Source organism: Schistocerca americana, chromosome 3, assembly GCF_021461395.2.
Source record: "Schistocerca americana isolate TAMUIC-IGC-003095 chromosome 3, iqSchAmer2.1, whole genome shotgun sequence".
Taxonomy (NCBI): Eukaryota; Metazoa; Arthropoda; class Insecta; order Orthoptera; family Acrididae; genus Schistocerca; species Schistocerca americana.
In genome coordinates, this window is record NC_060121.1 from 809,466,886 (window position 1) to 809,479,956 (window position 13,071).

Here is a 13,071-nt window from a genome sequence, read left to right on the forward strand (position 1 = left end):
GATGAACTTGAACAGGTGTGATGGGACGTCAGCCCCGGACAAATGCAGAACAAAATGCAGTAAAAAAAAAAAAACAAATAGTTCGATTCCCAGCACAGTTGGGGATTTTCTCCGACCGGGGACTAGGCGATTGTGTTGTCCTCATCATTTTATCCACACTGGACTCGCATTCGGAAGGACGACGGTTCAATCCCGCGTCCGGCCATCCTGATTTAGGTTTTCCGTGATTTCCCTAAATCACTCCAGGCAAATGCCGGGATGGTTCCTCTGAAAGGGCACGGCCGACTTCCTTCCCCATCCTTCCCTAATCCGATCAGACCGATGACCACGCTGTCTGGTCTCCTTCCCCAAACCAACCAACCAACCATCATTTTATCCAGATTATCATTCATGAAATTGGTGAGATTGGACTAAGTAAATATTGGGAATTTGTACGGGCGCTGACAACCGCGCAGTTGAGCGTCCAACAAACCAAAGATTATCGTCATCATTGAAACCCCGTCACCACTGTTCAAAACTAAGGCTATCTGCACATATCCACATAATGCAAAACAGTCCCACAGTTACTACCATCATTTTCCAGACCACTCATTACCAAAACAACACAGAATTACGTGAGTTGTTAGCAAAATTTATAACCAACTTTGCATCCCCCTTTCCGATGTAAAATTGTTACATTGGAATTACAAAATACGTACGGTGAGGTTGGAAAAAGGGCGCCGTTCAACCCTCTAGATACACGTTCTTTCGTGCATTTGATTTACTTTTCACTATCGTCACTTCTATAGAAACTTAATTTAAATTTTATTAATGGCCATTTGCATACATAATCGTTTAAGGTGCATCTAATAGCTGGCTGTAGGTAGACATAGCTTGGGATAATGAGGTGAGAAAATGGGTAACTCGTGCTGCGTTCATACTATAACTTACGGAGCATTTATTGCTGTAGTACGTTTGCATGCCTAAATTTTATAAAGTCATCTGTAACTTTCGATATACACTCCTGGAAATTGAAATAAGAACACCGTGAATTCATTGTCCCAGGAAGGGGAAACTTTATTGACACATTCCTGGGGTCAGATACATCACATGATCACACTGACAGAACCACAGGCACATAGACACAGGCAACAGAGCATGCACAATGTCGGCACTAGTACAGTGTATATCCACCTTTCGCAGCAATGCAGGCTGCTATTCTCCCATGGAGACGATCGTAGAGATGCTGGATGTAGTCCTGTGGAACGGCTTGCCATGCCATTTCCACCTGGCGCCTCAGTTGGACCAGCGTTCGTGCTGGACGTGCAGACCGCGTGAGACGACGCTTCATCCAGTCCCAAACATGCTCAATGGGGGACAGATCCGGAGATCTTGCTGACCAGGGTAGTTGACTTACACCTTCTAGAGCACGTTGGGTGGCACGGGATACATGCGGACGTGCATTGTCCTGTTGGAACAGCAAGTTCCCTTGCCGGTCTAGGAATGGTAGAACGATGGGTTCGATGACGGTTTGGATGTACCGTGCACTATTCAGTGTCCCCTCGACGATCACCAGTGGTGTACGGCCAGTGTAGGAGATCGCTGCCCACACCATGATGCCGGGTGTTGGCCCTGTGTGCCTCGGTCGTATGCAGTCCTGATTGTGGCGCTCACCTGCACGGCGCCAAACACGCATACGACTATCATTGGCATCAAGGCAGAAGCGACCCTCATCGCTGAAGACGACGCGTCTCCATTCGTCCCTCCATTCACGCCTGTCGCGACACCACTGGAGGCGGGCTGCACGATGTTGGGGCGTGAGCGGAAGACGGCCTAACGGTGTGCGGGACCGTAGCCCAACTTCATGGAGACGGTTGCGAATGGTCCTCGCCGATACCCCAGGAGCAACAGTGTCCCTAATTTGCTGGGAAGTGGCGGTGCGGTCCCCTACGGCACTGCGTAGGATCCTTCGGTCTTGGCGTGCATCCGTGCGTCGCTGCGGTCCGTCCCAGGTCGACGGGCACGTGCACCTTCCGCCGACCACTGGCGACAACATCGATGTACTGTGGAGACCTCACGCCCCACGTGTTGAGCAATTCGGCGGTACGTCCACCCGGCCTCCCGCATGCCCACTATACGCCCTCGCTCAAAGTCCGTCAACTGCACATACGGTTCACGTCCACGTTGTCGCGGCATGCTACCAGTGTTAAAGACTGCGATGGAGCTCCGTATGCCACGGCAAACTGGCTGACACTGACGGCGGCGGTGCACAAATGCTGCGCAGCTAGCGCCATTCGACGGCCAACACCGCGGTTCCTGGTGTGTCCGCTGTGCCGTGCGTGTGATCATTGCTTCTACAGCCCTCTCGCAGTGTCCAGAGCAAGTAAGGTGGGTCTGACACACCGGTGTTAATGTGTTCTTATTTCCATTTCCAGGAATGTAGATGAAGGAATTGAAACGTAGCCTTATGACGTTTTTGCTTACGTCATTACTTTACATTTGATGCTCATAGGGTGACTGCAGTTAAGCTTTGCTGCTTGAGGTAGGTCCGCAGCTCGTGGTCTTGCGGCAGCGTTCTGCTCCCCGTGCACGGGGTCCCGGGTTCGATTCCCTGCGGGGTCAGGGATTTTTCCTGCCTCGACATGACTGGGTGTTGTTGTGTCGTCTTCATCATGATCATTCATCCCCATTACGGTCGGAGGAAGGCAATGGCAAACCACCTCCACAAGGACCTTGCCTAGTACAGCCGTGCGGGTCTCCCGACTCGTCCCCTACGCTCGTCGGAGTATGGGACCTCATCATCAACACTTTAGGCAGTGTAGACGGAAAACTATACGCAGTACAATGGGTTGTTAAGTAGCATTAGCGTCATGATTTGCCGTTAGGCGGCGGTGCTGTCACGGCGACGTAGGGTTGAAACACAACCATCAGTGTACATTCCAGTTGCAGACAGTCAACATGGGTCTGGACAAATTGAGCAGGACTTTAATCGTAAAGCTGTTTTATCAAAACAGCAACAATAGTGCTGCTAAGTTACCGAGTATCGAGGCGTTAAAGGAACACGGGGAGGTCTTCTTTCCGCACCGGGGTTGAAGAACATTATTCGAAAGTTCGAATTAACGGCGATCTGTGAATTTCTCCTGGGAGAGGCCGATTGCCAATTACGCCACAATTTGTTGAACATGTTGCTGTTTCCATGGCTGAGAATGCTGGACGCTATGTGGGATCGTCAAACTGGGCACGAGCTGTGGCACAACTGAACATTCCACGGTCTACCGTTCGAAAAGTGCTGCGAACAATTGTGAAATAGTGCCGTTCCAGGCTGTCGTGGATCCACATGGTCGTCACATGGAGTAACGTTTGCAACCTGGAATGTAAACGAGGTAAGCAATTAAGAAATGTTACCCTCTCACGTGGAAATTAAAATGTGTGTCTTTCAGTGTTTTGTTCGTTACTCCTCTTCGGCATATCCTTAAAAATGTTCCCACTAAGTTTCGTTGTCCTACGATCACTCGCTTTTCATGGGAGCCCTCTGATGTAGAGAAAGTTTAATTATAACCGCCCTGTAAATATAATATGATCGCTCCAAGTAGCTCAACTGTTATTAATTTACGTTATTCAACATAATATTCATAATTAAAAACAAATGCAACTTTCTTAATTTTTATCATAGAAATATGCAGACTGCAATAAAATCCTCTCATTGCCCCAATGAGTATGGTGTATTGGGTGAACTTGTGTCATGTTCTTAAAGTCTGTAAGCAGTTTCACTGAAAATGCAACATCCATCTTATATTTCGTTCACTGTAGTTGCCATTGTTTCTTCTTCAAATGCGTCACCCGTGCCAGCGTGGACCAGCCAGGGTAAAATCCCGTGCCAACTAATAACAGTAAATTCGAGAAATTAGTGCCAACACAGAGAATTACTGACAAGCATTTCTCCCACGCGCCACTCGCGAATGGAACAGGGTAGGCGGAGGGGGCAATCAATTAGCGGTACCAGAAGTGCTCTCCACCACGATCTATTACGTAACTTGCGGAGATCAGCGCTTCCTCCCAACGTCCTCTATTATTTATTGGATATATTCAAATTCCCATCTTCCCCTACTGGATTCAACATCTTCAGCTCCCTCTAGTACCATGAAAGGTGCTACCTGATGCCTTAACACATATGTTCGTAAGTGGCAATTAGAAATCACGGGAGAGACAGTTTTGATACCGAACGCTAGCAGCAATGAGCATGAGAGGGAGGAAAATAGGGATGTGATAACACACATCTAATGAACAGAAATGAAAAGAAATTGCCGAGAATGAGAAAGCAGCGTAATTGGATGAAGATAGATTATTTGGATTTTCTATTTGAAAGACTGAAAGTAGGCCATTCGCAGTGAGCCCGCCATTGAATCTTTCTTTCAGTTCCGTCATTGCTTCTTCCATGCGCAGACTGAAAAGCAGGGATGATAGATTGCATCCCTGCCGGATACCCGTGCACTTCCACTGTTATTGTTCCTTCTCTGTTCTTAAACATATTGCATATTACCCGTTTTTTCCTATAGCTTACACCAATTTTTCTGAGAACTTTGTCGAATGTTCTCTAGGTTGACAAATCTTACATAGGTATCATGATTTTTCTTAAGTCTTGGTTCTATTATTAATCGTTACGACAGAACTGTCTCTCTGGTGCATTCACGTTTTCTCATTTTACATCACGGTCTTTTACACAAAGCGCACGTTTCTAAACGAGTGAAGAGTTTACTACTTCCTCCAAAATATACTGCTGGCCATTAAAACTGCTACACCACGAAGATGACGTGCTGCAAACGCGAAATTTAACCGGCAGGAAGAAGATGCTGTGATATGCAAATAATTAGCTTTTCAGAGCATTCACACAAGGTTGGCGCCGGTGGCGACACCTACAACGTGATGACATGCGGAAAGTTTCAAACCGATTTCTCATTCACAAACAGCAGTTGACAGGCGTTGCCTGGTGAAACGTTGTTGTAATGCCTCGTGTAACGAGGAGAAATGCGTACCATCACGTTTACGACTTTGATAAAGGTCGGAGTGTAGCCTATCGCGATTACGGTTTATCGTATCGCAACATTGCTGCTCGCATTGGTCGAGATCCAATGACTTTTAGCAGAATATGGAATCGATGGGTTCAGGAGGGTAATACGGAACGCCGTGCTGGATCCCAACGGCCTCGTATCACTAGCAGTCGAGATGACAGGCATGTTATCCGCGTGGCTGTAACGGATGGTGCAGCCACGTCTCGATCCCTGAGTCAACAGATGGGGACGTTTGCAAGACAACAACCATCTGCACGAACAGTTCGACGACGTTTGCAGCAGCATGGACTATCAGCTCGGAGACCGTGGCTGCGGTTACCCTTGACGCTGCTTCACAGACAGGAGCGCCTGCGATGGTGTACTCAACGACGAACCTGGGTGCACGAATGGCAAAACGTCATTCTTTCGGATGAATCCAGGTTCTGTTTACAGCATCATGATGGTCGCATCCGTGTTTCGCGACATCGCGGTGAACGCACATTGGAAGCGTGTATTCCTCCTCGCCATACTGGCGTATCACCCGGCGTGATGGTATGGGGTCCCATTTGTTACACGTATCTGTCACCTCTTGTTCGAATTGTCGGCACTTTGAACAGTGGACGTTACATTTCAGATGTGTTACGACCGGTGACTCTACCCTTCATTCGATCCTTGCATGTTGCAGGTCCTGTACGGGTCTTTCTGGATACAGAAAATGTTCGACTGCTGCCCCGGCCAGCACATTCTCCGGATCTCTCACCAATTTAAAACGTCTGGTGAATGGTGGCCGAGCAGCTGGCTCGTCACAATTCGCCAGTCACTACTCTTGATGAACTGTGGTATCGTGTTGAAACTGCATGGGGAGCTGTAGTTTTACACGCCATCCAAGCTCTGTTTGATACAATGCCTAGGTGTATCAAGGCCGTTCTTACAGCCAGAGATGGCTGTTCTGGGTACTGATTTCTCAGGATCTATGCACCCAAATTGCGTGAAAATGTAATCACATGTCAGTTCTAGTATAATATATCTGTCCAATGAATACCCGTTTATGATCTGCATTTCTTCTTGTTGTAGCAATTTTAATGGCCAGTAGTGTACATTTAAGTAACGACCATGACGCGGTAATCACTGAAATTCAGTTTCGTTCACAAGGATTCCTACAGCGTCTTTTCCTGCGTACTATCCGCTAAAAGAATAGGAAGCCGTTGAATGGGTCTGGTACACGCCATGTACACTCTGACGCACAATTTACGGTGCCAGGTACGGTACAGAAGTAGATGTTTTTAGAATCAACCGTTAGTTCTGCAGCAGAGTGTGCGCTGTTTTGAAACTAGCAGATTAAAACTAGGAAATGGATCAGAACTCCAACCCAGAACTTTCTCATTTCTCCACAGAATCCTTTCTTCCAGTTTTAGTCCCATAAATTGTGTAATAGAACTTCTGCCAAGTTTGGAAAGTAGAAACGTTGTACTAACAGAAGTGAAGCTGTAAATGTAGATATCCGACTATATGTCTGATACTCTTGAATATTCAATATGGCTAAAAAAGTTATCTGTCCATTTTCTTCAAGTACTGTTGCATTAGAAACCCAAAATTGCAACAGACTCTTCATTGGATTGAACGTCATGCATAACCACGTCAGAATTCTTCTATCGACAATTTCAGCACTCCTTGATGATTCCGTTGCAGTGTAGATAAGGAGATAGTACATCAAAGATACGTGGTAATTGCACCTCCAGTAAGCAGTAGTGAGTGAACTTTCTACCAAATGAGAAGAAATGAATTAAACATAGATAAAATACGCATTAACCACCGGAGAAGCTATGAGCTTCGAAATCAATCTCATTAGACGTTTATAACTTACTTTGTAACTACTTCGCGTCTGTACACGGATGTGATTGGATATAATAAATAACTCGTAGAGTTGCGTAAGGTAACACGTGTTGAATTCACACTTACTGCTTGCAGGTGGGGCGCGCGGTTATTAATCACAACTGACAGAACAAATGACGAATTCATCATTCTGAGGCTGAGTTCTTGTTGCTGATTGCGCAATTAACGAGTTAGAAGCTGCTGGCGCCCGCTCAGAGGTATACAGCCTTGTATGGATGCAACTAGGAAATGTACCTGCTTATCGTATGATAAAAGTTTGATATGGTTTTTAGAAAATCCACGGCAATAGAGTCGCTCAGTAGGCTTTCCTATTCCTGACTGGGACATCCACTGTCCGTCTAAAAAGGGCAGATATTTAGGTTACCTGTCGTCAGCACTGTAACAACGGTGGTAGCTTGAACCAACAACTGTGAGCAACAGATGATGTGCATTCGATCAGTCAGTTATGAGCAGGCAATGATAAGTAGGGGACGTGTGTCCGTAGTATCTCAGCCCTGTTGTGCCACAAATTGCAATGGAGCAACATCTGTGAATCAGGTGTCGAAGACATTCTCCAGATTGTTTTGAAGAAGAGAAAACAGTCTGCAAAGAATGTCCCGCACACATTAACTCCCGTACAAAAACGTCATATTGTCGCTTGCCACGGCTTGAATGAAGTGCAAAATGCGGACAATTCTTTTCAGGAAAAAATCGTTACGTGTGACGAGACTTTTGGTGTTACGAGTATCGACCACAGAGCAACAAAGAGGTGAAGAAGCTCATAGGAGATGTCCACACTATGACAACGTAACCGACATTCAAGTCAATGTGACGCAGGTGCTGAACAACGCCGGAAAGAAGGGGTCCTCCTATAGTTTCACATGGTTTTATGAATGTTGTGTGCGTCATACACAAGTTGGGGGTGACTATGTAGAACACCTAAGCATTAATTGCAACATTTTAACTTTACTCTGTTGTTTATTAACACAGTCTCGAAACTTTTCCGAAAATAGTTCCAGTCCCTCGTTTCCACCCAAGTTTTTTGGGAGGTTTCCATTGGTTGGAAGGCTTACGACGGAACTGGAAAACCTCTCCCATATTTTGTCGACAGCGGTCCGTTCTAGCTATCTCCAAGTTCGCTGGGTTTTGACGGAAAATAACAAAACTATGTTACGGGCAAGACCACAAATAGCTTGCTCAAATTTATAATCGAGAATGAAACATTGTGATATGTTGTTGTTGTTGTTGTTGTGGTCTTCAGTCCTGAGACTGGTTTGATGCAGCTCTCCATGCTACTCTATCCTGTGCAAGCTTCTTCATCTCCTAGTACTTACTGCAACCTGCATACTTCTGAATCTGCTTAGTGTATTCATCTCTTGGTCTCCCTCTACGATTTTTACCCTCCACACTGCCCTCCAATACTAAATTTGTAATTCCTTGATGCCTCAGAACATGTCCTCCAACCGACCCCTTCTTCTAGTCAAGTTGTGGCACAAACTCCTCTTCTCCCCAATTCTATTCAATACCTCCTCATTAGTTATGTGATCTACCCATCTAATCTTCAGCATTCTTCTGTAGCACCACATTTCGAAAGCCTCTATTCTCTTCTTGCCCAAACTATTTATCGTCCATGTTTCACTTCCATACATGGCTACACTCCATACAAAAACTTTCAGAAACGACTTCCTGACACTTAAATCTATACTCGATGTTAACAAACTTCTCTTCTTTAGAAACGCTTTCCTTGCCATTGCCAGTCTACGTTTTATATCCTCTCTACTTCGACCATCATCAGTTATTTTGCTCCCCAAATAGCAAAACTCCTTTAAGTGTCTCAATCCTAATCTAATTCCCTCAGCATCACCCAACTTAATTCGACTACATTCCATTATCCTCGTTTTGCTTCTGTTGATGTTCATCTTATATCCTCCTTTCAAGACACTGTCCATTCCGTTCAACTGCTCTTCCAAGTCCATTGCTGTTTCTGACAGAGTTACAACGTCATCGGCGAATCTCAAAGTTTTTATTTCTTCTCTATGGATTTTAATACCTACTCCGAATTTTTCTTTTGTTTCCTTTACTGCTTGCTCAATATAGAGATTGAATAACATCGGGGATGATGATGATGATGATGATTAGCGTTTTAGGGCGCACAACAGCGAGGTTATCAGCGCCCGTTCCCAAAAGTTCAATTCAGAGCCGAAACGTGAGAGAAGTGGTATTGTTCAAATTGCAAGATTGGACACAGCACATCAAAACAGGGAGATAAAACTAAAAATAAAATAGCAGTACAAACAGGGAAAAATAAGTAACGGTGGCTGAGTGACCACTTACAAATAATGGGTGACCAAACCACTGGACAATCCCAATATTTTGGGAAGAAGGCCAGACAACACACAAAAACGTAAAACTCTAGTAACACTCGCCTCATTATTAGTTAAAAGAGAGGGTAGGTCCGGTGGGAAACTGAAATCTTCCCTCAAACCTGCATATAAAACACACTCAGTTAAAATATGCCGTATCGACAGCTGTGCCCCACATGTCTGACACGTTGGTGGCTCCTCACGACGTAACAGAAAACCATGAGTCAAAGGACAACTGGCATCTGGTTACTGTACAAATTGTAATAACCTTTCGCTCCCTGTATTTTACCCCTGCCACCTTTGTAATATACTTCTATTAAATATTCCACTCTTTTCGTAAATTTAAAACTCATTGCTAGCATTCGATCTGTTTCAACTCGACTGCTTCATAAGGGAGCCACATGTTCATCATAGCCTAAATTTTCGTGTAATGACAGTTGGTTGTGACATTTCGATTTTTACATGAAACTGCTTGAAATTATTCGTCTAGCTTTCGTCTCAGATTTCTTCCTGTGAAACACGCTTTCGTATTTGGTCTGCCTTTAAGAAATTATTTCCAGTATTACTAAAATTTATGGGAAATCAGAGCTATCACTTATTCCCATTGGCATAATGGATTTTCTGTGCGATGACTTACGTGAAGCAACCCCCGAAAGCCTGATATGAGAGCACTGCTCAATCTATTTTTCGACCCTTTCTTTGCTTTCTTTGAAAAGTATTCTTAAGTTATTGACGACAGGCTATGTACGGTGCCGGAATACCACACTACAAGTACTCCATTTCATGTTACAGACAATGTTTTGAATAGAGTCCCGCAAACTAGGCACTCGATAACCCGGCAGTCCGGATAACTTTACCGCTCCCCTGGCACACCCCCTGGCAGGACGGAAGAACGCTTGGTCACGCGTCAAACTGCCACCCCTCCACCACGTGACAGGCGCTGGCGCACGCACAGCCGCTCAGTCTGCCTGCAGCCTTCGCCACGGTTAGTTTCTCAACTGCGTTGCGTAAGTCGATGTGAGTAGATATTGTTCAGAGCTGTCTCAAAGTATAGGTGTGTTTCACAGTACACTAGTCTGGTTGGTTCGTTGGTTGGTTGGTCGGGGAAGGAGACCAGACAGCGAGATCATCGGTCTCATCGGTTTAGGGAAGGACGGGGGAGGAAGTCGGCCGTGCCCTTTGAAAGGAACCATCCCGGCATTTGCCTGGAGCGATTTTAGGGAAATCACGGAAAACCTAAATCAGGATGGCCGGACGCGGGATTGAACCGTCGTCCTTCCGAATGCGAGTCCAGTGTCTAACCACTGCGCCACCTCGCTCGGTCACACTAGTCTGGGATGATGTCTTCTGTTCGAAGCTTGACTATAAAGCAAAAGTTGAGCGCATTAAAGAGACTGGATAATGGGCAAAGTATCGTTGTAGTGGCTGGACCTGAGAGTCCGCAAAAGTACAGCTGGAGACTTGAAGAAGAAGCGTCTGGATATTGAGTCTTGTTGCGTTAAGCGAATTTACACAGAAACATTGAGAGACGGGAAACGTCTGAAGCAAAGTCATTTTATGAGGAAAATGGAGCACTTTTCATTGCCTTTCGCCAAACAAGAGAGAAGGCACCCCAATTAGTGGGCTGGTCTTGAGAGAAAAAGTTTTGAAATTTTATGAAGAATTAAAAACAAAGGCAATGATCCTAAATTTGTCACAGGCCCTGACTGGCTTGATCGCTGGAAAAAACGCTATGGAGACCGACAGTTTAGTATTTGTGGCGAGGAACGATCTGGTGACATGGACTGTAGGTCTCAACTTCAGGAAATTTTTCAGAAATTTATCGAGTTGTAGGTTTGAGCAGGGAACAGTTGTACAGTTGTGAAGAGGCAGGGTTAAATTACAAACCGCTTTCAACGAAGAATAGTCAGCCCTTATTCTATCAACATTCAGAGTGCAATGTGGGAAACAACAAGACATTATGCATTTCTTTAAAGGAATTTGCCAGTTTTTACAAGTAGGCTTTATGCCGTCATAAAGTAATTTTCTGAAGTCTGTTTCATCATGTAATTTACTATATTTATCAGTTTTCATTAGTAAAGGCTCTACCCCCTCATAAAATAATTTTCATTCGATTTAAGGATAAATTGAAATATTCGTAAGATACGAGTATATTTGTATGCAGTTCACGTCTCAGGTATTTTCGTAAATATATTTGGACGGTTATAGCACTTTCTGTATATATCTTATTCTTAAACAATAAGTAAATTGTATGACGAAAAAATCATACTGATTCTTTTTTAACACTTTCCCGATAACCGAGCATTTTCATGAACACTGCCACTCTTTGGTACATCAGATTGAGCTTTTGGGTTTCAAAATTAATTAAAAGATCAGTTCAAATGAATCGATAACTTAAGAGATATTATCCTTGGACATATGTCTAGATTTGTAATAGGAGATTAGAATCTACTACATGCTTCTAGGGGTCGTATAGTTTTAATAAGGAACCCTTGTCTGGAAATGTTTCATTTTGATGTATAGTATGTGTTAAGTCTGGATCACTTTCAACTCTCCAGCTTTACGGAATGCTTGAATGCATACAGCGGATATAATGAGCACTGACCTGTGTGCTCTATGAGAACTTCTCCATGTGGCTACCCTGCTGCTCGTTGCATGAGGTGTATCTGTGGTGCAAGCTTTCATACACACAGTCGAAAACATGGAGTGAATGCATGGTACACCACAGTCAACCCTCCAAGTTATGATTGTACTCATGTCTCACAGCCGTTATTTTAGTTAGACGAAGAAGGTATGTGATAACTGAGGTGATACATAAAATTTTCTCGATACATGCATTCTTCAGCTCTGACACTGATACTGCACGATACAGTGAGAAATTTTAAACTGAGTCGTTCTGCAAACTTGCTTTATATCCAAACGATATATTCCTGAACACGACCTACTTATCAGTCTTTATCCTCTAAGAACCATCTGCAACCTCTAGGAATCTGTAATAGAAATTCTGTTTAGTTATGATTCTGACATTTTTATATCGATTTTATTTTTGTAGTTTTTATCTCTTCTATCGCTATATTAACATGCTTTGCATGAAAACAGAACTGGAAATTTGTTAGGCTCCCTGAATTCTATACTGATTCATTGGATTGTACTGCATATTAGCCTTCGGTGTCATTCGAAATTGTGCAAATCATTACTAGATTGATAGAACACTTCCTATTTCTGACATAGTGCTTTTTTGGCGCCATAAGAAATACGTCACCCGTAACCATAATAAAAGGAGCAGCATCACCTCAGTATGGGCATTTGTGAGCAGCTCTTGAGAATATTCAGTGATTTAGGCCCGTTACTGGCAGATCGACGGGAGAAATAATTTCACAATACTCCGTTGTAATGTATATTGTCGTGACAACACTGACGACACCTCACTGAAGCGGAGCAATGTATTTTGTTTTTTGGTAATAAACAAACATTAGGCAGAATTTATTTCTGTTTTTCAACCATTTCAAATAACCTCAGACATGTTAGCCTGTGCCTTTGCACCTGTGGACAAAACAAGTCTATATAAGCATAAACACTTATATCAACAGGAGTCGTGGATTTGAGAATATACTGAGGGCCTGCGATTTACGCCAAAAACAACAAAAAACAATTAGATCTCAAAATGGAAAAAAAACTGTTAGATAGTACTGGTAGCATTCTAAATTACTTTCAGAGTGATATGATTTTGTGAAGTGCTATCCCATTAAAACTGTTGCACGAATGGCGCCAAATGAACGAATAGCACACTGAACCTGCCTTAATGTTCA